We start from the raw sequence: 24676 nt of genomic DNA on the forward strand, positions 1-24676 counted from the left end.
TCTTGTTTCCTTCACTTCTTGTTGCATTCTTTTTCACAGGGTCTGCCTCAGAAAGTTTATTTTTCTAGCTATAGGTATACTTTGTGGAGCTGATGGGAGCTGGCGCCCAACAACATATGAAGGACACCCCATTGGCTACACCTGGTCTATACTGTCTCCAAGGTTTCATAGTGAAGTCTTTTCAATACTATTTGGAGATGCTAAAGATTGAATCTGGGACCCATTGCAGGTGAAGTATGTGTTCTACTAGTGAGCTGTGGCTGTTTTCCAGGCTATGCTCTTAGAATTTCCTTCATCCATGAGCAACAGGAAGTTTCTGGAGCAGAGTCAGCCCATTTGGAGAGCACAATACTTTTGAGCTTGGTATGTGAGCATGGGGAAAGAAGGCTGCTCTAGCTATATTCCCATTGCCAAACCTGCAGCCCTACATAAGCAGGGGGTATGTGGCACATTATTATTATTTAAAAGGTAATAGCCACCAGCTCTAAAAAGCAATTGTAGAGATCTATATAGCTAGCGTTTATAAAGACACTTAGAGAAAGTTGGCATGATCTGATAATAAGTTTTGTGCCACACTGACGTTCCTTTATGAATTCATACTGTAAGCTCTAAATGAAGAGGGTGTTGTTTTCCCCCTTGTACATACAATAGACTTTTGAAATTGGCATGTGCTGGGAATCAAGCAGGACTAATTTGTCTGCAGGAGGCCAATTCCAGAAGAACTCCATGTAAGATTTTCACTGTTTGTCAAATGGATGTTGTGAATAGAGGCTGTTGTGCAATGGGCACAAATGGGTATGTTGGACAAAAATGGATTAAATTTGCACTGCATGTCCGAACAGCAACTGAATTGTTTTGGAATAGCAGTTCACCTCAGAGGGGTTCATTCCAGTAACATTAAGCCCTCAACTGGCTTTAATTATGTGATAAATGCCCAAGTCAATGACGTACATAATGATGATTGAGAGATAATAAAACATTTATAGCCCCAGTTTTATGTAACGCTGAACAAATTGCATTCAGTAAACAAAGAAATATTGACTTCACAAATATATAAAAAGGATTGAATACAATGTTATGGATTCCTTTTTAATATGCAATGATGGGCATAAATTTGGTGAACTTTTATGTATCTGATTTGAAAGGCAGTAAACATTTATGCTTTGTGATATTGCTGTGGATTCAGTCGCCTTTTTTACATGGAAGTTAATCCTTCTGCCAATTGCCATGGGTACAAATATCTGTTGAACAGTTTTGAGCTTTTGCATTGTCAAGACACCAATCTTGATTTATTGCCTTGACCTAAGTAGCCAAACATACTTAAATATCTTATAATGGATATGACTTATGAACACAAGAGTGGCGGAACCTAAATCATGAGTGGTGAACTGTGGTGTAGTATAAATGCTGAAGAGCAGGCCAGAACTCAACATGGCAACCTCATGTGCAATACAAATAATGGGCTTCTTTTGTCTGTTCTTAATCTCTCACTGATCTGATTCATTGGATCCTGGGTTATTGTCCAGTTTGCTCCCTTGCCTCCCAAAATGGTCTCATGTGGGCATGGTCCCTCAGTTTTCTCCCTGCTGTTTACCCCATGGGGAAAAGCTGTAGCTCGGCAGTACATCATCTGCTTTGCATGATGAAGGGGACAGGCTTTAGTCCAGACATCACCAGGCTTGGGCTCTCCATCTGAAACCCCATAGAGCTGTTGTCAGTTAGTACAGATAATACAGAGCTAGATCAATGGACCAAATATCAAATATAGGATAAGGCAGCTTTCTGCATTCCTCCATCACTTCCCCCTGTCCTCTTGTGTCCCTTAAATGGGAAGCCATCATTTGAAAGTGTGAGCTGCATTTGGTATATTTGAGAGCTATCGTAATATATTTGATACATTATAGGGATGGACCAAACAGCTTTAGTGGGGTAGGAAAGCTGAAACTGATGCCAATATATTTCACATCTGGCAACCAATGCACACCTTTGGTTTCAGACAGGTAGACAAATCTAAAAAGCCCTGGACACAAATTTTCACTGTACCCAGTCTAGTGGATCATTTACCAGAAGTAATTACTTAGTGTTAATGCTGGAAATGTATATTCAATTCTGACCAAACTAAGCTTTTTAGACTCATCTACCCATGTACTATCTGAAACTAGAGGGGTGTATTGGTTGCCAGATAAGACCACCCCCTCCCAGTTATTCTACCCCGCTACTTAATTCTGTCTTAGTTTGGCATTTCTGGTGCTAAATCATAGGCCAGTTCCATCACATTTAAAAAAAAATGCACAAAAAGTCCACATTTAGATTGCACTTATTTCGCATTCACTTTGTGTTTTACATAAAATACAAGGGGGATGTGAGTGGCGCTGTGGTCGAAACCACTGAGCCTCTTGGGCTTGCCAATCAGAAGGTTGGCAGTTACATAAAATACACATTTTCAGTGCTTTTCAATGCACACCCCCCCCAAATGTCCACACTGTATGTTTTGGTCCATTGAAACTGTATCACAAAATCCAGAGAAGCGTGCAATCCTCTTCAGAATTGCATTCCAATCTACAGGCAAGTTTGAGAATGTTGGATTGGATCAGTCCACTGAGTAATGTTGACCCCCCCCCCCAAAAAAAAATAAAAAAAATAAAAATCATTTTCAATCCCTTCAGTGTTGACAGAAAGGCAGCATATAAATGTAAGAAGGAGAAGAAAGAAATAATGATCTACAAAGCCAAGTTGCTTAGCAAATGGAAACAACCACCTAACACAGGTTGAACCGAACTGTTCAGCTACCAGTGAAGCCTGAAGCAGCTTTAGGGATGGTTTCCTTCACAGGTTTGCACTGTGTTATGAAACTGGCTCTGTTCATTTTTGCTCCAAAAGATTTGTGTTTCCTTGATTATTATTGCTCCGCTACACCAGGGTGCTTTGCATAATGCAAAAGAGAGCCTGTGGAAACTTGTTAGAACAATATTTAACATATGTAAGGTACCATATTTCAGCTGCTGATATGATCATTTATGACTAACCTATTACAATTTGTTAGCGCAGGCCTGACCTTTCTCTTGTAAGCAAAGGGCACATTTTACAGCTTTCTGAATATGTCTTATCTATTTAGGAGGTTTTGCTGAAAAGGAAGACGTAGTGACATTTAGTTTTATTCTAGTTCACTGCCATTAACCTCCCGCTGCTGACTTTTAGATGGCTGCACACAGTGCTTTATCAAGACGTAGCAAATTAAAGCCCTCATCCAGGCTCCAAAGTTAAAGTGTGTTAGCACATTGCAATTTGTTTCAGAGATTGCAAAATTTAAATGAATTTGCTTAATGATAGAGGCTACGGGTGCCTGCCAATGACACATGGGGACAGCCATATAAATACAAAGTGCAGTCTGGAAGAGGCTCAGCAGTTGAATGGAATGCTTCTTGAAGTTGTAGCTTGCAGCCCACACTTGGAAGCCTACATGTCTCAAAGCCTGCAAGCATTGGGGGCTTACCTCCCAGAACAGCATCTGGAACCTGCTAAAACTCCATTGTGCTAAGATCCAAGTCACCCAGCCAGCAAAATCATATGACACAAAAGTCAGTATACTTCTGAATACTACAGGTTGGAAACAAATAACAGGTGAAGTCCTTCATCATTGCATCCCTCCCCCAATTTTCACTATATCCTTCAAATAATTGCAAGTGGAAGCTTCTGGTTGCTCTCACCCAATAAATAGAATTCTAGATTAGATGGACATCAAGCTGATTCTACAAGGAGTCAAGAGCACCATCTATGTGGGGCTGTAGGGGCCCAGGACCCCATATATTTTCAAGGGCGGTTGCTCCCCCCAAAAATTCTGCAGCAATCTTCAAAATGATGCGCCAGGATGAAGATGCTTAGCCCTGCCATATCCTTTTGAGGATGGCCAGGGATGCAACAGGGCAAATCTTCTTCCTGTGTGTTCCTTTGACAATCGCCAGAGGGATGTGCAAGTTGAAGCATTTTTGCTCCATGCATCCCTTTCACAAAAATAAGGTGTCTGACTGTGGATGAGTGGGGGATGCTGGGCTGATTTGGCCTGTCCAGGTTGGAGGGTTAAGAAAACATGGACATATATTTAGCTGGGCAGTTTATTTGGTTTCCCCCTTCCCCCATTTCCTCCATCTCCACCACTTCCTCCTCTTCTTCTTTATTCTTTATTTATTCTTTAATACACTTTGACACCAAATGTAAAGCATTTTAAAGGCTGTTCAGTATGTGTGGAAAACAAAAGCTCAAAAATATTTTTTTATTTTATTTAATGTAATGTTTGAACCCATCAGATTAACCCAAAGATTAGGTACTTCAGAACAAAGGAATGCTACTATCCACTTTCCAACTCTCTGGAGAGCCTTCTTTGAATACATTTATTAATCTGATAAATGCTTTCCTGTCGGAATCATTGAGGATGCTCCAGGCTAGGAAGAAATATCATTTGAATTGTGGAAGATATCAGAGAGGTGTCTATTGCAGCAGACAGGAAGACACATCTGGATTGTCATTTTTTATTTTTGCTTTTTCTGGTTGTGCATGTCTAGTCATATTAGAACCGACAGTGCTTGGAAACAGTGATGAGTTTTGAAGGACAGGGAAATGTCTCATTTAATGATTAATTACAGCTAAATCATGTCAGACCCAGGCATGCTCTGGGAACATAGGAAGCAGAGTTCTCACAGGCCCACTATTTGTTCAGCCAGACTAGCACCGTCCATTCTGACTGGTAGAAGCTCTCCAATGTCTCAGGAAGATCTTCTGCTTGCAAATCAGATAGCTCTTCCTAACAGCTCTTCAGGATCTCAAGCAGAAGTCTTTCCCATCACTTGCTACAAAACCCATTTAAGGAGACAAGCCAAGGACTGAATTTGGGACTTTCTGTATGCAAAACATGGGCTGTATCATTGCATAACAAAACACAAATAAATCACTGCTTGAGGGATTGAACTAAAGATTGCAAAGCACTCTGAATGCCAGTTGGTGGGAATCACAAGTGAGGAGATTACTGTTGTGCTCAGGTCCTGCTTGTGAGCTTCTGAGAGGCACCTGGCTGGCTCCTGTGAAAATAGAATGCTGATCCAGATTAGGCTATCGACCTGATTCAGCCGGGTTCTTCAAATGTGCTTCTACAGAGCAAGCTCTGGAGTAAAATCCTAAAGCTGTTCTTTCCCACTCATAAAACATGTCTTCTTCGACCTGGTCAAATTCTACACAGTCCACAATTCTGTTTCCACCAGTGGACATTCAGAGGGCTTTGAGAAACTCACAAGCAGTTCGTGAAGGCAACATATCACTACTGTCTGCAATCCCTAGCTTCTGGTACTCAGAGGTACTCTGCCTGAACACTTGGTCATGGAGAATCCATATAACTATTTCCAAGGAAGGCTGAAGCCTTACAGCACACACCAATCAGGAAACTAGACATTAACAACAGTAAACTCCTGATTCCACCCAGGAACAACCAAGTCCAGTGCCACCTACTGGCAAAACTAGATCATGAAAGTCTACGCACAGCTATCATGATGAGAAGAAAATAAGAGCTTTGCCAGATCACCCCAAGGATCCACTAGGTCAGCATCCTGTTTCCCACCAGTCACATTCATCCAGAAGAAACAATTTTCATTGATGATAAGGATGGAAATCTATTGCCACACACACATAGAATAATATGCTTCAGGTTTTTTTATATTAACATTCATAAAAGAAAATCTATAAAATGTGTCTTTTGCACAGAGAGAAAGAGCACAATAATGTAGCAACTGATTTAATTCTGGTGAGCAATAAGGTAGAATATTTATTTATTACATTTTTATCCCACTCTTTATCCCAAGAGCTCAGGGTGTTGTTGGTTTTTTTTTTAAATCATCCTAACAACCCTGTGAGGTAGGCTAAATTGAGAGATAAATGCATTGACGCTAAATCAGACCCTTCAGCCCTCACCAAGGCTGAAACTCTTCCCACAAGCAAAATGCAAAGGTAATAGCACTTGAGGCATATAAAGTTGAAATCTTACTTATTTGACATAAACAACTTCTTCTTCATATTCTGTATAGCGGCTGTTTACAGTCCATGTCAAGCTACATTCAGATAGCACTTTATTCTGTTTTCCTGACATTTCCTTACCTGGCAATTTTCACATTTTATGTGATCTTTCACAGGATGCAAAAGCCAATTCTAGAAATCTAGCAAATCTAGCAAAGGTTTAGCACTCAGTTTCCATGTTAATTGCAACCCTGTAAATCTGGAAGATTGTAGGAGTTTTGCACTGTATTTTTCCCATGGTTTTCGTGGATCACACCATGTGGCGAAATCTGGGGTGGTACTGCTGAATGCAGTTATTTCCTGCTGTTCTCCTGGGCCAATCATGGGGGGACAGAAGTTCATATAGACACAAAGGGTGGTGACATGCCCACTGCAGTGAAATAAATTTAGCACAGCATGGAGGTATATGTTCCAAAAGCAACAATTCCTTGATGCAAGAGGTAATCCAGTGCAAAAGAAGCATTAGAAACCAGGGTAGAAGTGCTAGCATCATAGCAAAACTAATGAATTGAATGTGGTGTCTGGATGCACTCTCAGTTTGACATGTGTTCAGCCACAAATCCATTCTGACCCATTCTGCAGTAAACCCCACCCCCTATACAAAAACTACGTGATTTAGTTAACATTTTACCCCAAAGTATTCGGTTTTGCAAAATTTGGAGAGGTGTGGAAACTGAAGGATAGCTGCATTGTGATTGACATATTGGTCTGGGAAGTACAAATCAGATCTGTTCTGATTCAGTATTCAGACCAAAGAATGTACCCAGGCATCCCTCAGCTGCTAAACTCTCCCTACAGTCATGCAATAACATTTGCATGGTTCCAGAATTAAATTAAAAGTCAGAGTAAAGTATACAGACTGTTCAAATAAATGTTAGCATTTTCTAGCACCCTGGGCTAAGCTCACTGGCAGTTATGAACCAGACTTTAGTTAATTTGCATGTGATAGCTGCTAAACTTGGTCCATATGTTTTACTTTTATCAAACTGAACAAACAACCTTTGTTGTACTTCATTTGGCTCATTAGATGTTTGAAGGATTTCCTGATGCAGTTTGCAATGGCAAGAGACCTTATATGCCACAGTTAGCTTGTTGCCAAGCTGTTAATTAACCGAGTTACTCAAAATTTTCAATATTTCCCTCTCCTTAAAACCATTGTACTGCTCACCCCAGTCAAAACAAGATTTCCCAGGATGCTTCTGTAATCTTTTACACTATATGAGTTTCATTGGTTTTGGTGATTATCTACACTGTGGCAATTTTCCTTCTGTGCTAAGTAAACAGCACCCAAGCACATCCTTTTAAAAACAAAAACAGAATGATAGGGGGAGAGTTTTAAATCCATGTTGTTGTTTTTAAAGAAGGTGCAGCGGAAGCATTCTTATACTGATCAAAAATACAGAAAAGTAAAGAAGCAACTTATTCTGCCCTATTTGAGCAGAGCATGAGGAGAAAAGTAATTGCATATATCAAAAAGAAAAGTGGAAATTCTATAAAGAGAAGGAATATGCTCACAACTAATGAAGTCTCCTGGCACTTGAATGCATTTCTTTAAGAGTAAAATCCCTGAATCTTATAATAAAGACAAATGCTGCACAGTGGAAGCCAAAGCAACAGTGCTCCATCTGGAAAGGGGAATGAGTGGATGCAGTTCCCAAAAGGAGATGTGCAAATGTGCTTCACTTAAAAAGAGAAAGAAATCCCCAACATATATTTTGCTAACAAAGTGCTCATCATTATGACAGAGGGCTTAGATAATTCAAGTACCAGGGAGCGATGTGTGCACGCTTTTCCATGCACCACGCACACAGTGGTGCATTACATGCAAGGAAGTTTTTTGCAAGCTGCAGCACTGCATACCTTTAAGCAAATGAAGACTGGAAGTATTCTTTCCCTAAAAAGAAATAAATAAAATTTAGTGTCCTTAAAATCCAGAAGTGAAAATGTCATGCATATTTCCCTGGGGAGGGAAGTTCTGGGTTCTTTTGTGAGAGAGGGATATAGATGAAATAAATAAAGTTAAGTACCTTGGGTTAAGTACTTAATTCATTCTGGAGGTCCGTTCTTAACCTGAAACTGTTCTTAACCTGAAGCACCACTTTAGCTAATGGGGCCCCCTGCTGCTGCCGTGCCGCTGGAGCCCGATTTCTGTTCTTATCCTGAAGCAAAGTTCTTAACCTGAAGCACTATTTCTGGGTTAGTGGAGTGTGTAACCTGAAGCATATGTAACCTGAAGCGTATGTAACCCGAGGTACCACTGTAAGTATGTATGTATGTAAGTAAGTAAGTAAGTGAGTGAGTTGTGGGGTAACATAAGCTCTTTCTGGTAGCCAGAGAAAAGAGATTCAGATGCTGATCACAATGTCTGGGCAGGATCCTATTGGTGCAACCAGTCCTTTGGTGACTGGTTGACCAGAAAATTTGGTCCCAAACCATTTGGGGCCTCAAAGGCCAAAATCAACATTTCTAACTGGGCCCAGAGTGAATAGGCAGCCAATGTAACTGATAGGTCTGATATGGTATGAACTCCCACAAACATTTGAGCTGCCACATTGCACATCAATTGGAGTTCTTGAACAATCTCATCTGGGCGTAATCAGAGCATAGGTCACTGAGGCTAGCTCAGCTTTCTTTATATACAGTCACAGGTGATGAACTAATTTAAGCTGATGAACCTGACCCCAATTGTTAAGGTCTTCATCACAGGCCTGCTCTGAGTGCCCTACTTTCATATGCAAATAGAAGAAAGTGTGTATTGAACTATTTATAGTCTGCCCTTCCACCCCATTGGTCTTCAAAGTGGTTTACAACTCTTTACAATATAGCAGTTTTAAAACAAATGTAATGCTAAAGCAAACTGGCTGGCTGGGAATAGGGTTGCCACCCATCCCTAGAAAAACACAATCATTCTTTTGTTTTGAGAAAAGTGTCCCCTGTCCTGTTTAGATTTCAAACAGGATATCTTTTTTCACATATCCGGGCTCCTCCTTCTCTTCAAAACTGCACAGGGAGAGAGTGGGTCCAGTGAGAGAAGGAGAAGGAATGCCTAAGTGGGAGTTTGTGTAGGCAGAGGGTGGGTCCATGAGGGGGAGAGCTGAGAGTGGGGGGCGGGTGAGTTGAAGAGCAAGAGAGGGGGTTTGCAGGGGTCTGACCAGAGGGGGAGTAATTTTTGCGTAGGCAGAGGTGGGTGAGATGGAGACCTGGACAATGCAGTTCTGGGACAGATTTCCTGGGTTAGATTTCCTGGGATAGTGAATTTCACAACTTGGGCACAACCACCAAGAATGCTTGCACCATGTCACCACCAGTTGTAGTCCAGAACATAGCTGTCAACCTTCCCCTTTTTGTTGGAAATTCCCTTATTCCAGCGCTGTTTCCCGCTGCTTCCTGCTGCTATCCCGGATTGTTAGATATCCCGTAGACGGTCTCCGGGACAGGTGAGGTTGCTGATCCCTTATTTTCAAAACTGAAAGTTGACAGCTATGGTCCAGAAGATGAAAGGTTATGATAAAAAGAAGCTCCTCCTTCTTCAGGGAAGCTGCTTACAAACTATGTACCACTACTGGTGGAGCCATCAATCTTGCATGGTTCTGCTTCAGAGAAAGGCTTCAGACAGGAAATTGTCAGGTGGCAGTCTCCCATCTTCCCCTGGCAGCTTGTAGTCAGGATAGGTATTAGTCTTTTTGCAGGGGTTTCTTGCATCATCCTCTGCCACAGATTGCTTTGGGTCAGCTGACCCAGCCCAAAGTGACCTGTGACTGTCTGTTCCCAACTCATCCAACACCCTCTGAATACGCACAATTTGACATGGGCCGTGGGCCTCAGCCCAATCTGGTGCACAGCTCTAATATCAATAGCAATTCAGAGTTGTGTCACACCATTTATGGGTGATGAAACTTTCTGTAGACTCTTTGGTGCCTGTTGCAGATGTTTCTAAGTGGAGATCCCTCCCCCACACACAATGGATGTCTTTCTAAATGTGTTTCTGTTATATATTTAAATTTCTTTTCTATACATATAATTGTAATTATTATTTTTGATCTATACAAATGTATATATGTGTGTGTATTGTATTGAGAATTACTTTGGGATGTCTCATGGAAAGCAATTAATAAATGAAATAATAGTAATAATAATAAATAATAATAATAATAATAATAATAATAATAATAGACATGACTCATTTTCTTTTCAGGAGAATTTAGCTTTTACAGAATTCAAGTTAACTTGGTGGGTCTTGCTTGAGTCTTGTTTTGGTTTCCCAAAAAGTTGAAGGCAAGTGCAGCAGTCCTTAGCTGGATGTCTTTCCCTGCCAAGCAAGAAATCAAGTGGCATTTTTAATTTTTTTAAAATGTAGTTATCATAGGGGGAACAAATGCTTTCCCTGTGTGATAATATTGTCCACTGGTCTATTTCCAGAAGAAATGCAGAACTGCCTAATTGTGGTGTGAATTGACAGGAAATGATAGCTCATATTAGCCAAAAAGTGGTTGTCAGTATAAATTGCTTTGCAGTAATTTTGAAGACAAGCTAATGGCATGAAAAATCTAATTTTGAGTCATATTGGAACAGATGAACGTGACAGGATGACAAGCATACATGAGCGATGTCCAAATGGAATGAAGTTTCTAATATCAGAGAGGTGTTAATAACTCTATGAATTTAACACTGATTATTCATATAATTGCTTATGACAATAGTCCGCTGTGTAGAACTTATTGGAGCTACAGACCGGACTTTTCTTTTTTAAAAAAATTAAATTAAATTAAATTAAACATGCCAAGGCACCAATCTCTTTGTTTGGTTAAATGGTAGCCAGGGTAGCTCTCCAGATGCTGCTGGACCTTCACAGGGTAGCCAGGGTAGCTCTCCAGATGTTGCTGGACTACAGCTCCCATCATGTCTGACGACTGGCCATGCTGAGTGGGGCTTATGGCAGTTGGAATCCAAGAACATCTGGCAGGCACCACATCTGCTACTCAGGGTTTAACATGCATTGATAGCAACAGGGCTTTTTGTATATAAACAGAAAAACAGTGCTGGTACTGACCTTGAAGTTGTTACAGTGCCACACTATTGACATTTGAAGGAAAAAAAGGCCCCAGTACTCTGTACCCTTGAGTACCTCCAGAAAAAAGCACTGTATAGCATTGATGTAATTTACATGTGTTATTAAACACAGACACACACTAACCAAGTGTTCTTGAAATGCTCTGCTTTTTCATAAATTAATCTTTATTTCATCTTGAATATATCTAAGCACGAGCCAGTGTGGTGTAGTGGTTAAGAGCGGTAGTCTCGTAATCTGGGGAACTGGGTTCGTGTCTCCACTCCTCCACATGCAGCTGCTGGGTGACCTTGGGCCAGTCACACTTCTTTGAAGTGTCTCAGCCCCACTCACCTCACAGAGTGTTTGTTGTGGGGGAGGAAGGGAAAGGAGAATGTTAGCTGCTTTGAGACTCCTTCAGGTAGGGATAAAGAGGGATATCAAATCCAAACTCTTCTTCTTCTTCCTCTAAATCTTGCTGGAAGCCTATTTCTTCCCTGAATAGAAATCTGACTGTGCAGCTTGTAGAAATGTTTTTCAGTTCCTTCTTTTCACATTGTTGTAATGTTTTCCAGGATTTCCTCCAATCCTTTTAACTGAAGTCCTTTAAGAGATTGTGTTTGATCTTTGCTAGACCTGGATCCAGGAAAACAATGTGTTGAACAAAGATGCCATGTGCACAACAACATTGTTTCATTCCTTAATGCATTCACCTGCTCCAACCAGTTAGATTGCGATAACAGGTGAAGAATGTGCATAGAATTAAAACTGAGAGGAGTGGAGATTCCACAGATTGTCCCTACCACTAGTCTTGATGTAATTATCCAAACATCTGAACAGAGCTAAGTGTGTACAAAAGGGCCGGCCCACCCATGAGGCCAGGTGAGGTGACTGCCTCAGGCAGCAAGATCCCCAGGGGCAGCAGATCCCAATGTTGATTACCACCTTGTTCCTGATGTAGAGCTTCACTCAACACTTTTTCCCTTGTGGGGAGGAGAGGTGCCATTTGGGGGTTTGTCTCAGGTGCCAGAATGTTTTGGGCTGGCCCTGGTGTACAAGCTGAATTTTCAGAGGTCATATTGTACAGTATCATACGCCTCTCCCCATAAGAACCAATTCAGATCCTGCACTCATAATCTGAGGCCCTTCTTCATTTGTCTCCTCTGTGAGAAGTCCAGAAAACAGCAACACGAGAATGGACCTTTTCTGCAGTGGCTCCCCACATGTAAAATGTTATTTTCAGGGAGACTTGCCTGGAACATTCATTACATATATGTAGGCACCAGCCCAAAACATTTCTCTTCTCCCAGGTCATTGGCCACAATCAATGGTCTTTTAAACTGTGGTTGGTGGTGGGGAGGTGTAATTGTTGTTTGTTACTATGGTATGCATTTTTGTGTTTTTATATTGTAAATCACCCTGTGATACTTGGATGAAGGGCAATATAGAAATTTAATACATTACATAGCATGCTTCCCACTTACGTTACATTCCAGGGCCCCATGTGTGTAAGTGAAATCACATGTCACATAAGTGAGGAGCACCCAAGAGCATAAGGTCAAACTCAGCCAAGAGTATAAGGTCAAACAGATTCCTCACTGGCCTTGCAGACAACTTCATAGTCCAGAAAGTGGGAGAAGCAACAAGAGGAACAGCCATTTTAGATCTGGTCCTAACCAATGTTGATGACCTGGTTAGTGGGGCAGAAGTGGAAGGATCATTAGGCGCGAGTGATCATGCTCTTCTGAAGTTTACTATACAGCGGAAAGGAGCAGCCAAGCATACTAGGACTCAATTTCTTGACTTTAAGAAAGCTGACTTCATAAAACTTAGGGAAGTGCTGGGTAAGATCCCATGGACAGTAATACGAAAAGGAAAGGGAGTTCATGATGGCTGGGAGTTTGTTAAGAGGGAGATAGTAAAAGCACAACTTCAGGCAATACCAATGAGACGGAAACATGGAAGGTGCCTAAAGAAGCCAGGGTGGCTATCTAAAGAACTTTTAACTGAGTTAAGATTAAAAAAGGATGTGTACAAAAAATGGAAAAGGGGGGAAACCACCAAAGAGGAATTCAAACAAATAGCCAGCATGTGTAGACACAAAGTCAGAAAAGCTAAAGTACAGAATGAACTCAGGCTTGCTAGAGAAGTTAAAAGCAACAAAAATGGCTTTTATGGGTATGTTTGTAGCAAAAGGAAGAAGAAAGAAACAGTGGGGTCACTCAGAGGAGAAGATGGTGAAATGCAAACAGGGGACACAGAAAGGGCTGAACTCCTCAATGCCTTCTTTGCCTCAGTCTTCTCCGATAAAGAAAACAATGCCCGACCTGAAGAATTTGGAGCAAATGATTCAGCAGAAGAAACACAGCCCAGAATAACTAAGGAGATAGTACAAGAATACTTGGCTAGTTTAGATGTATTCAAGTCTCCAGGGCCAGATGAACTGCATCCAAGAGTATTAAAAGAACTGGCAGATATGATCTCAGAACCACTGGCAGTCATCTTTGATAATTCCTGGAAAACAGGTGAAGTCCCGGCAGACTGGAGGAGGGCAAATGTTGTCCCTATTTTCAAAAAGGGGGAAAGAGAGGACCCAAATAATTACCGCCCAGTCAGTCTGACATCAATACCAGGGAAGATTCTGGAGCAGATCATTAAGCAAACAGTCTGTGAGCACCTAGAAAGGAATGCTGTGATCACCAATAGTCAGCATGGATTTCTGAAAAATAAGTCATGTCAGACTAACCTGATCTCGTTTTTTGACAGAATTACAAGCCTGGTAGATGAAGGGAACGCAGTGGATGTAGCCTACCTTGATTTCAGCAAGGCATTTGACAAGGTGCCCCATGATATTCTTGTAAAGAAGCTAGTAAAATGCGGTCTTGACTATGCTACCACTCAGTGGATTTGTAACTGGCTGACTGACCAAACCCAAAGGGTGCTCATCAATGGTTCCTCTTCATCCTGGAGAAGAGTGACTAGTGGGGTGCCACAGGGTTCTGTCTTGGGCCTGGTCTTATTCAACATCTTTACCAATGACTTGGATGATGGACTCAAGGGCATCCTGATCAAATTTGCAGATGACACCAAACTGGGAGGGGTGGCTAACACCCCAGAGGACAGGATCACACTTCAAAACGACCTTGACAGATTAGAGAACTGGGCCAAAACAAACAAGATGAATTTTAACAGGGAGAAATGTAAAGTATTGCACTTGGGCAAAAAAAATGAGAGGCACAAATACAAGATGGGTGACACCTGGCTTGAGAACAGTACATGTGAAAAGGATCTAGGAGTCTTGGTTGACCACAAACTTGACATGAGCCAACAGTGTGACGTGGCAGCTAAAAAAGCCAATGCAATTCTGGGCTGCATCAATAGGAGTATAGCATCTAGATCAAGGGAAGTAATAGTGCCACTGTATTCTGCTCTGGTCAGACCTCACCTGGAGTACTGTGTCCAGTTTTGGGCACCACAGTTCAAGAAGGACACTGACAAACTGGAACGTGTCCAGAGGAGGGCAACCAAAATGGTCAAAGGCCTGGAAACGATGCCTTATGAGGAACGGCTAAGGGAGCTGGGCATGTTTAGCCTGGAGAAGAGGAGGTTAAGGGGTGATATGATAGCCATGTTCAAATATATAAAAAGATGTCACATAGAGGAGGGAGAAAGGTTGTTTTCTGCTGCTTCAGAGAAGCGGACACGGAACAATGGATCCAAACTACAAGAAAGAAGATTCCACCTAAACATTAGGAAGAACTTCCTGACAGTAAGAGCTGTTTGACAGTGGAATTTGCTGCCAAGGAGTGTGGTGGAGTCTCCTTCTTTGGAGGTCTTTAAGCAGAGGCTTGACAACCATATGTCAGGAGTGCTCTGATGGTGTTTCCTGCTTGGCAGAGGGTTGGACTCGATGGCCCTTGTGGTCTCTTCCAACTCTATGATTCTATGAGTCTATGATTCATCCTCTAAATACCGTTCCAATGCCCTCTCTGCCACACTCTCTTCAATCCACACCAAAAATACTGTATCCAAAAATATGTACACCTAGAAATGAAGTTCTGGGGCTCGCAGGAAGTTAGAAGACAAGCAGGGAAATGACTGCTGCTGCTGTGCTACCCCACACATCAGCTGTTTGACAGTAAGGCTGAGCAGCATAAACAAAGTCCTCACTTGACATCCTCTTCAGGCTCCGGGGAAGGTCTCCTTGTGAGTCATGAGGACACTCCAGCTCTCTCCCACCATTTCTGAGTCTGAAATGTATTATTTAATCATATTCTGGCACCATGTATATACGTTGTCACATCCAAGTCGATCACCCGTAAGTGGAAAGTTGCCTGTAATAATGCCTATGGGCATATCTCTTGTATGCTTTTAGGCTCTGTTCAGATCTTTCAATCAATGCAGAAAGTACATAGGCGGTCTAATGAGTTTGATCTTGCTCCCCCTCCCTCGTGTGTTTTTGTTGTTGTTTGAAACAGGCTAAATGATCTTGAGCTTTTAGAGTTGCAGAGGGACCTATATTGGCAAGGCATGCAGCTAGTTTAAGGGGCAATCTCAGGGTCAAGACAGCTGGTATGTCTTCAAGGCTTAGCACTGGAACATAAATGATACTAGAAGCTGTAACCAGAAACACCCACATGTCTGGTGTTTATTGTGAAAGGAATCTTAATGGGGTTTTGGCACCAGAGTGCCTTGAAATCTCCACTCCTATCATGTGCATATCCAGGCTGGGAGAAATGAAGAAGCAGCCCATTCCCTCCCTCCACCTTAGTTCAATTTTCATTCTTGGCTCTGCTATTGAATTGGTACATGTGGGTTAACTAAGCTGCTGTTAAGGGAATTTGCTTTGAAATGGACTAGATAGTTTGCTTCGAGAACCTGGAGTATATTTAGCATGGAAAGATGTTCATGGAGGACATCTCCTGGGAAGCCTGTTAAAAGCCTGATGGGTTTGAATGAATATCAGTGACTGCTACCTAATGGAGATAGTAATTACTACATAATTGGAATGTCTTCAGGTAATTTACAGGTGTATGTGTGTTTCTACTTGGACTCATCATCTCCAGAAACAGCATTATTTGATAATGTGTATCTGAGGAAGTGAAACATCACTACTGCAAGTTAGCTCACTGGCTGTTCTTAAGGCAAGCAGCAAAAGTAAGGGCATCCAACCTCCAGCAACAATAATGATAATAAAAAAAATCTAATGTTGCATTGTCTAGGAAAAGTCAGGCTTTGAAACTTTCAACTATTTCCTGCAGATCATATCTTGTTCAAGACCTGGTCCTAGTCATTAGTCTGCTGCATCGTCCTGACCATGATTAGGAGCCCATGGTGCTTGATGGATGCCTTAGGCAGACTGCAGGTAGGGCTGGATTGGAGTTGGAAGACCTTAAAGTTGGAGACCCTTGAAATGCTAGAGTGCTCATCTTAAAGAGGCTGTGTGTACAGTGGCCTCAGGTTTGCTGAACCATGGATGACAGTCAGTTCGGTTTATGATAACAGACGTCAGTCAGTGTGCATACTGTGAACTACCGTATTTACTTGAGTCTAATGCGCCATCGAATCTAATGCGCACCTCAATTTTCAGAACCTTGAAACCAAAAAAAGAGAGTATTTGCTGGCAAATGTAAATGTGTTATCGAATCTAATGCGCACCTTAATTTTTGCAATGGAATTTGGCCAAAAAAGGTGAGCAATAGATTCGAGTAAATACGGTACTATGCCCTGTGTGGCTAAATCTCTGCTTAGTATAGCTCTTTCAGGCAGAATTGAGATGTTGAAGCCAAGGTGCCCATTCCTCACCGCCACTATCACCGGGCAGGCGCTGTAGCGCTGGGAGGGGATAGGGCGCAGAAGGCACGCAAGGGGGATCGCTGCAGGGGGCACCTGGTTTGCGCATTCCCCATGCTATGCCACTAGATCCAGCTCAGGCTCAATGTTGGGGCCAGGGCCTGGGTTTAATACTTCACAATTCACACAGCAGCTACGGTGATTCTTCCCCCTTTGTATCAGAGCCCTGGCTGTTGCTGTTGCTGCTTCTCCGAGCTTGGGTTAGGACACCCACTTCCCCTTTACAGAAGGGCCATGAGGATTATCAATTACTTAAAAGATTAGTAAGGAGATAGGAACAGTGCCTTTTTTTTTTCCTTTAAAAAATGTTTAAGGTGTACTCTCATTTTGACTCAAGAAAATTACCACCTTATAGTTCAAATTGGGAAAAATAAATTCAGTAAATGGACAAAAGTACAAGGATTCACAAAATGTTTAGGGATATGCGTCCCCCCAGAAAAAAAGCACTGGATAGGAATATATCTGTGGAATCTTTGGATCTAGTCAATATCTTGTTTTCCATAATAGCTGACCACATGCCTCTTGGAGACAAACCAGCAGGATATGAAGGCAAGAGATTTACTTTCTCTTCTACACCTTCTTCTTTAGGAACTCAGTCCTAGGCATTCAATGTGTCAAGAGGAATGATTGCTTTAGGAACTGTAGTTGCCTGTAGTTGTTTCCTAGGCAAATTGCCAATGATTTTGAAGCTGTTTGCTTCCATATAACCAGCCTCATTAGAATGACCCACTAAGCCAATCCCACTTTCAATGCTATCTGAGTTAGTGGTCATTATCACAACCTATTCATGTGAATTTTAGAAGGGGTGGAGAATGGAATACTGGGTAGAGTTTGGGAGCAGATTCCAAACGAGGTTGAGGGATGAAGTCAACTTTGAGACCCCCAGTTACAAAACCTGTCTGATTGTCTAAAGCAGGGGTTCACAACCTTTTGGGGCACACGTGGAAGTCCAGAAAACTTATGGGCACCATTCACCCCACTCCACAACTGCATTGCAACCACACATACGATCACATGCACCAAAAATGCACTTCAACCTCCCCACACATCACAACCACAGCACAAGCTCACAAATACAACCACAGTGCACTGCAATCACACACACACACCAGCAATTAGATTGGAAGAAAGTCTTCCATTGGTTTAGCTTTCTAAAGCCTAAGGGGGGGGGAATCATCTTGGAGGCATTAGGGGAGGCTTCTTGGCAGGTACCTTTGTGCTTGTAGATACCTGGTTGCAGCACCTATCCTATAGAGTATGCATGGGGGATAAAATGACTGGGGGGAGAGACTCAATTGTGCCTCTTGCTTTCCTGCTCCCCTCACTTGAAAACTAGCATGATAGATAGCCTGTGTTTTCTTCTTCTTCTTCAACAACTGGCTAATACTTCATACCAGAACTGAACAGGGATTACTTTGATAGCAGAGCTGAGATGCCTACCAGTGTTGTTTGGTTTTTGTTTATTCACTTGCTGGCTCCCTTTAAAAAGACATAGGGAAAAGGATGCTATATTCATAATGCAAGATATCCCATTAAAATGATATTAAAATTCAATAAAATCCAATTGAAAATATTTTCAATTGGAGTCTGTTGAATGTTAATACCATTTTAATGGGCTATTTTCATTCTGAATATACTGTTTCTTCCCCAAGATTTTAAAATGCCCTTCGTTCTATGGGTTAATGCCAATCTTTTTGCAGGCTTCATCTCTTTCCCCAAAGACAGCCTGGGTAGAAATGCCTCACACTGCAACTGTTCTTGATATTGGGATATATGTGACTTTCTGAGTGACTGAGTGAGAGAGCAGTGCACTCAATATCTAATGTCAAGGTTTAGACAAAATAGAAAAACAGGATTTGGGAGACCCGTAGCTCAGTAGTAAGGAAAACTCTCCCCCAGGAGGCAGTGATGGCCACTAACTTGGATGGCTTTCAAAAATGATTGGACAAATTCATGGAAGAAAGGGCTGTTAAAAGAAGAAGAAGAAGAAGAAGAAGAAGAAGAAGAAGAAGAAGAAGAAGAAGAAGAAGAAGAAGTAGTTTGGATTTGATATCCCACTTTATCACTACTTGAAGGAGTCTCAAAGCGGCTAACATTCTCCTTTCCCTTCCTCCCCCACAACAAACACTCTGTGAAGTGAGTGGGGCTGAGAGACTACAGAGAAGTGTGACTAACCCAAGGTCACCCAGCAGCTGCATGTGGAGGAGCGGAGACGTGAACCCAGTTCCCCAGATTACAGGTCTATCACTCTTAACCACTACACCACATAGCTACTAGCCATGATGGTTATGCTCTGCCTCTACTACTGGAGGCAGCAACGCTTCCAAATTCCAGTTGCTGTAAACCATGGGAAGGGAGAGTGCTCATGTTGTACCCCCAGGTTTTCCCCAGGCATCTCTACTGAGAACAGGATGATGGACTAGATAGGCCATTGGTCTGATCCAGCAAGCTACTCTTGTGTTCTCTAAGTTTACTGGATTTCCGAATGTGCCCACAGGTATAATTTCTGATGTCATTCTCTATTTATCCAGACATTCCTGGATAGTTTATAATAACAGCAAATGCTGATAATTACTGTGTATATTATGCTGGATTTATGTTTTCTTTATTGCACACTGTTTATGTTTATTTATTTGATTTATTTACATTCTACCTCCACTGTCAGAGGCAGTATTCCTCTAAATCCCAGTTTCTGAGAATCATATGTAGGGAGAGTGCTGTGGCACTTCGGTTCTCTTTCTGAGCTTCCCATATGCATTTGGTTGGCCACTGTGAGATAATAATAAATAATTTGAACCCATGTGTTGCTGGTCCTAGTGTGAAACATTAACTGCTGCACAGCACCAGTTCATATGAAGTCCAGCACCTTAATGCAAGTCTTCATTATTAATTTCATAATAAATGCACTCCTAAAATAGAGAGGTGATGCCATGGTGGTACTCTCTTTTATGAGCTTTTTGTATGGAGTAATTAGAGATACTCTCTGGGGAATGGGTTTGTATATTAAGTGCACAGGGTGATAGGACACAGTAGGCAGACTCCACCACGCACCTCTAAAATAAACCAAGGCTACCAATTGCTACATAACATAACTTTATTAAAAAAAGAGCACATTACCAATCCATGTATGTGTTAAAATTAGCGCAGCACTTTTAATGTAACAAGAGAATAAAATTTCATTTTCATAACTGTGCTATTACTGTGTATTGGGTTTGGATAATGTTGTTGGGAATACTAATCAAATTAGCGTTGATAAGGAAAATGTAATGAAAATGGTTCCATGGAGTTAAAGGGGGGGGGGATCTCTTAAATGTGCTCTTCGGCTTTTCACATCCCATCAAAATGTATAATAAGTGCCAAGTCAAAAGAACAAAGAGCAAATATATACTATACCATCAATAAACAGAAAATGCTCCAGCATTTGAGCAGCTCAGCTTGGGCATACATTACATTTCTATGTCCAGCTGCAATCATTATTAGGGATGCTTCCAGAATTTGTGAATCACATTACCTCATTTCCAAAGTGGAACTAATAAATTAGTTCTCTATTGTTCCATTTAAATAAGCAGCCCCCCCCATTTTGCATAGAGTAGAGATGTAGTCAACATGATAGCCTTCAGATCTTGCTGGACTTCAGTTCCCATTATGCCTGATCGTTGGTTGATGGGAATTAGAGGGCACAACATTGACTACTCTGATATAGAGCTTGCTACCATTGTGTGCCCAAGCAGAGACCCCCCGACCCCAGGTGACATCTGGGTGGAATAATGACTCGTGACATCGAGTTATGGGATTAAAATTGGCCACAACTTTATTAAACTTTCAGATGTAGGAAGACCTTGGCTTAGGCATTGGGCGTTTATCCCTCCCAGTCCTCAGCCAGAGATCTGGAGCACATCAGGGTAAACCAATCTGTCTGGGGATTGGACTGGCTCTGGAAGATGTATGTTTAAGCAGAGAAGCCCCCCCCCCCATTTCACCACAATACAGGGGAGTGCACTGACAACCTTTCAGTGTATAGCCAGTGATTCCCCTCAACACAATCCCTTTAATGGGGAACCCTGGGATTGCCGTTGCAGGGGGGCAGAGTGTGTCACCGCTTCATGCCCCCCCCCCCAATTTAGGGAAGATAGACTAAAGGATCCACCCAAGGCCTATAACCCGATTGAGAGCTCCACCAATTTTATGCTTAAAGAGTGGACCCAACACTTACTTGGTCCACACCCCTGGCTATGCCTCCCCAGTCGCGATTGGTTCTTTGAGCTGAGGTTTGGTGGGAACCTCAAGGTTTGTGACTTGGGGAGGTGGTCCAGGAGTGCTGTGCCAGGAGTCACGTAGGATCGGGGTGCTACACACTGGCAAGCAAAGGGTGCCCTCCATTTGATGTGGAGGGCAGTCATTGTGGAGAGTGGGAAGGTTAATGTGTGACAGAAGGCTCTCATTGACACAGAAGCAACCCTGTGAATACTCTCTCCCATCTGGTGGTACTTTTTTCTTTTAGGGATGGTGATATTGGAGAAGGTAAACAGATAATCAGCATAACCCCTTGACCCCACTTTTAAAAGTTTTTGATTGCAGTGCTGAAAAAGTCGGGGGGGGGGGGAGAAGTGGGAGGGCTTCTTTGGAAGAAGGCTGAGTGATGCAGCTAGGAGTGGACCTCAAGGCTGAAGAAGGCGAAGTGCCATAGCTCAGTCTGCCTTGCTCTTCCATACCTTTTCCAAGGTATGGCTTGGAAAGACTCAATTCTGAAACCCTGGAGAGTCCCTGTCTTCCAGTGTAGACAATACTGAGCTAGACAGACTGTTGATCTGGTGTGGTAAAGGGGCATTTCTAAATCTAGGGCTCTTAGCCATCAAGGCAGGAGAGGCAAACAGCCCTCACCACAGCTTTTGGACCAGCATAAGTATATAGGGGTCCATTGGTCTGACACTGGTTGCTGCAGCTTCCTTGCTTGCTGCCTCCCCTTTCGCCCTGCCTTTTCCTCAAATAGACATTTTATAGTGGCTGGCTGAGCATGTGCATGGTGACAGATGCTCATAAATACAGCTTACTTAAATATTAAGCAGTTCTAGAAATAATTTTAAATAATAATTACTGCCACCACCACTATTGTACAAATACACGATCCTCTGCAATAACAAAATTGTGCTTATTCCCAAGCATCTGTCCAGCAAAAGAAAACTCCTGTTTATTTCTCTAGTCAGAATGGTTCTATACATTTCTTGAGTTTCAGATGCAAAATGTGTGCATATTCAGAATGTGAATCAGGGATGGAAATCTTTTTTTTATTGTTTGTTGCTCTATTTGAGAAAAGTAGAAGCAGTTGTAAAGCATGGAATTGGTATAGAACGGGTGGGGAGAGGAGTGAGATACTAATTGTGTGCTTCACAACTGAACTAATACACATGGCCTCCTCCACACACACACACACACACACACACACACCGTTAAAGCTGTTCTGCTCATAAGAAAATTAAGTTCAGGACAGGGTAAAATTATCTAGCTGCAGCACTGGAGGGCTTCAGATTATGAAGATTCCATACGTTAAAATGACTGTTAGTGGTACAGAATTCTCAAGCGTATTTTAATATGAGAATGATTTCCCCCCTCTTTACTTTGCCCTCTGCATCAAAACAAACAGAAGGGAAGAAGAATGGCAATAATTAATACATTTAAATGCTTGATGACACAGGGGTATAATTTTTCATGTTGGTGTTCTGCTTCACTGCTTAGTTGGTTAAATTAGCCAAAGCCAATCTTTATTTGCAATAAATGGAAACCAAAAGGAATATCTGGAATGGTTGTGTGGGGAGATCTGTCTTCAGTGTCAAATCAAGTGACTGCATCTCTCAAGTCATCATACAAAGGCAGACCAAGTCATTAGTTTGCTGCTATTACACCAGCCAGACAATTTATTGTTAAGTGCTTGTCAGAGGAGAAAAATCTGCTTTTCTAGCAGCTCTCAGTGGCACTGACATTTACCCAGAGTAAATCTAGCAGGGATAGGCTCAGAATCGTACAGCCTGACAGACATGACATTTACGACTGCCATACTTTAACCAATACTGTGATGATAAGGTCTTGGATGTCCCAAGGAACTGGTGAAATATAATTTCAGACCTAATGGATAGTCTATTTACCTTTTCACTAAGGCCCAAGAAGAAATAAATTCTTCTTGGTGGTCCAGGATATGGGCAAATTAAATCTTCCAGATTTTCCTCAGAGTTTCAGAGAACAGAGAGCTTGGTTACTATTGCTATTGTTTTTGTTCCATTATTATTATTAAAGCTTATGGATATAGTTTGCTCACCATACCTTGAAAACAATCAGTCAGTAGGAATTTCTGGAAGAACATCACAGGTGACTTTTTATTGCACTGCACAGTCCTTTAACTGGTTACTTTGATGTAAGTCCAATTGATGTAAGTCCAATTGAACTTCCTGACAGTAAGAGCTGTTTGACAGTGGAATTTGCTGCCAAGGAGTGTGGTCGAGTCTCCTTCTTTGGAGGTCTTTAAGCAGAGGCTTGACAACCATATGTCAGGAGTGCTCTGATGGTGTTTCCTGCTTGGCAGGGGGTTGGACTCGATGGCCCTTGTGGTCTCTTCCAACTCTATGATTCTATGATTCTATGATTCTATGAGTTCAAAGGCATTTCCTCCTAGATCAGTGTGAATGGGATTGCAGCCTAAGAAGAAGGCCTTTGGGTTTGGTCTTCCTAACATGAGTCAGAAAGTGGGATGTCATCATCTTCTACTGTATATCTAATGTAGTTGTCATGCTTAACCTACTGATAGGTTAAAATACAGAAACTTTTTTTAATATATATATTTTCCTACAGTCTAAAACAGAGGTAGCCAATTTAAGGTAGCCCTCAATATTTTGTTGGACTCAAGCTCCCATCACGACCAGCAAACATGGCCAATGGTCGCGGTGAAGGTCCACAACACCTGTAGGTGTTGGCTGTCCCTGCCCCAACCTATATCAAAGATGGAGAACCCATACTTATTTAAAGGGCTGCCTTAAAGAGAGGATGCCACACACACATACAGTGATACTATGGAGGGCTGGCTAAGCCCCTCTGCTCATATGCCCTTCCTGCTCAGAGGGCAAGGATGGAACAAAAGTATTCCTGGTAAAGTCTGGATGGCTGATCTTTTGAACATTTTCACTCTTCCACATATTTTTTTTTAAAGTAATATTTATTCAGATTTTCAAAAGTACAAAAAATAGAAAAATAAAAACATATAAAAACCAAAAAAGTACATAACAGAAAAAAAGAAAAATACAAATTCAAATTACATCCTCTCATTAACTTGTTTCTTGGACCTCCTCACACCTCCCTTTTTGTATTCTAATTTATTCATTATTTCAGCAAATTCTTCCCATACTTCTCAATTTTTATTTAAATAATTTGTCTTAACAATCTGTCTCTATTTAGCATTAATTTCGTTAACCTTATCTTACCTTCAAAACCATAGAATTTCAAAATTTAAACCATATTTATATTTAACTCCTTCAAACCTTTCTACTAAAGCCAATTAATTCCTTTCCAGCACATTCTGATATTTCATTAGTATTACACTAATTCCAAAAATAAAAAGATATATAAAAAGAAGTTCTCTTCTAATTTTATCCAACGTCCCTTCTTCCTGGTTTCGGGTTATGTCAGTCCTTTCTACCCATTACATCATGTCCATCAATCTGGTGTTCTGATGTC

The sequence above is a fragment of the Podarcis cretensis genome (genome assembly GCF_951804945.1).
Source record: "Podarcis cretensis genome assembly, chromosome: Z".
Taxonomy (NCBI): domain Eukaryota; kingdom Metazoa; phylum Chordata; class Lepidosauria; order Squamata; family Lacertidae; genus Podarcis; species Podarcis cretensis.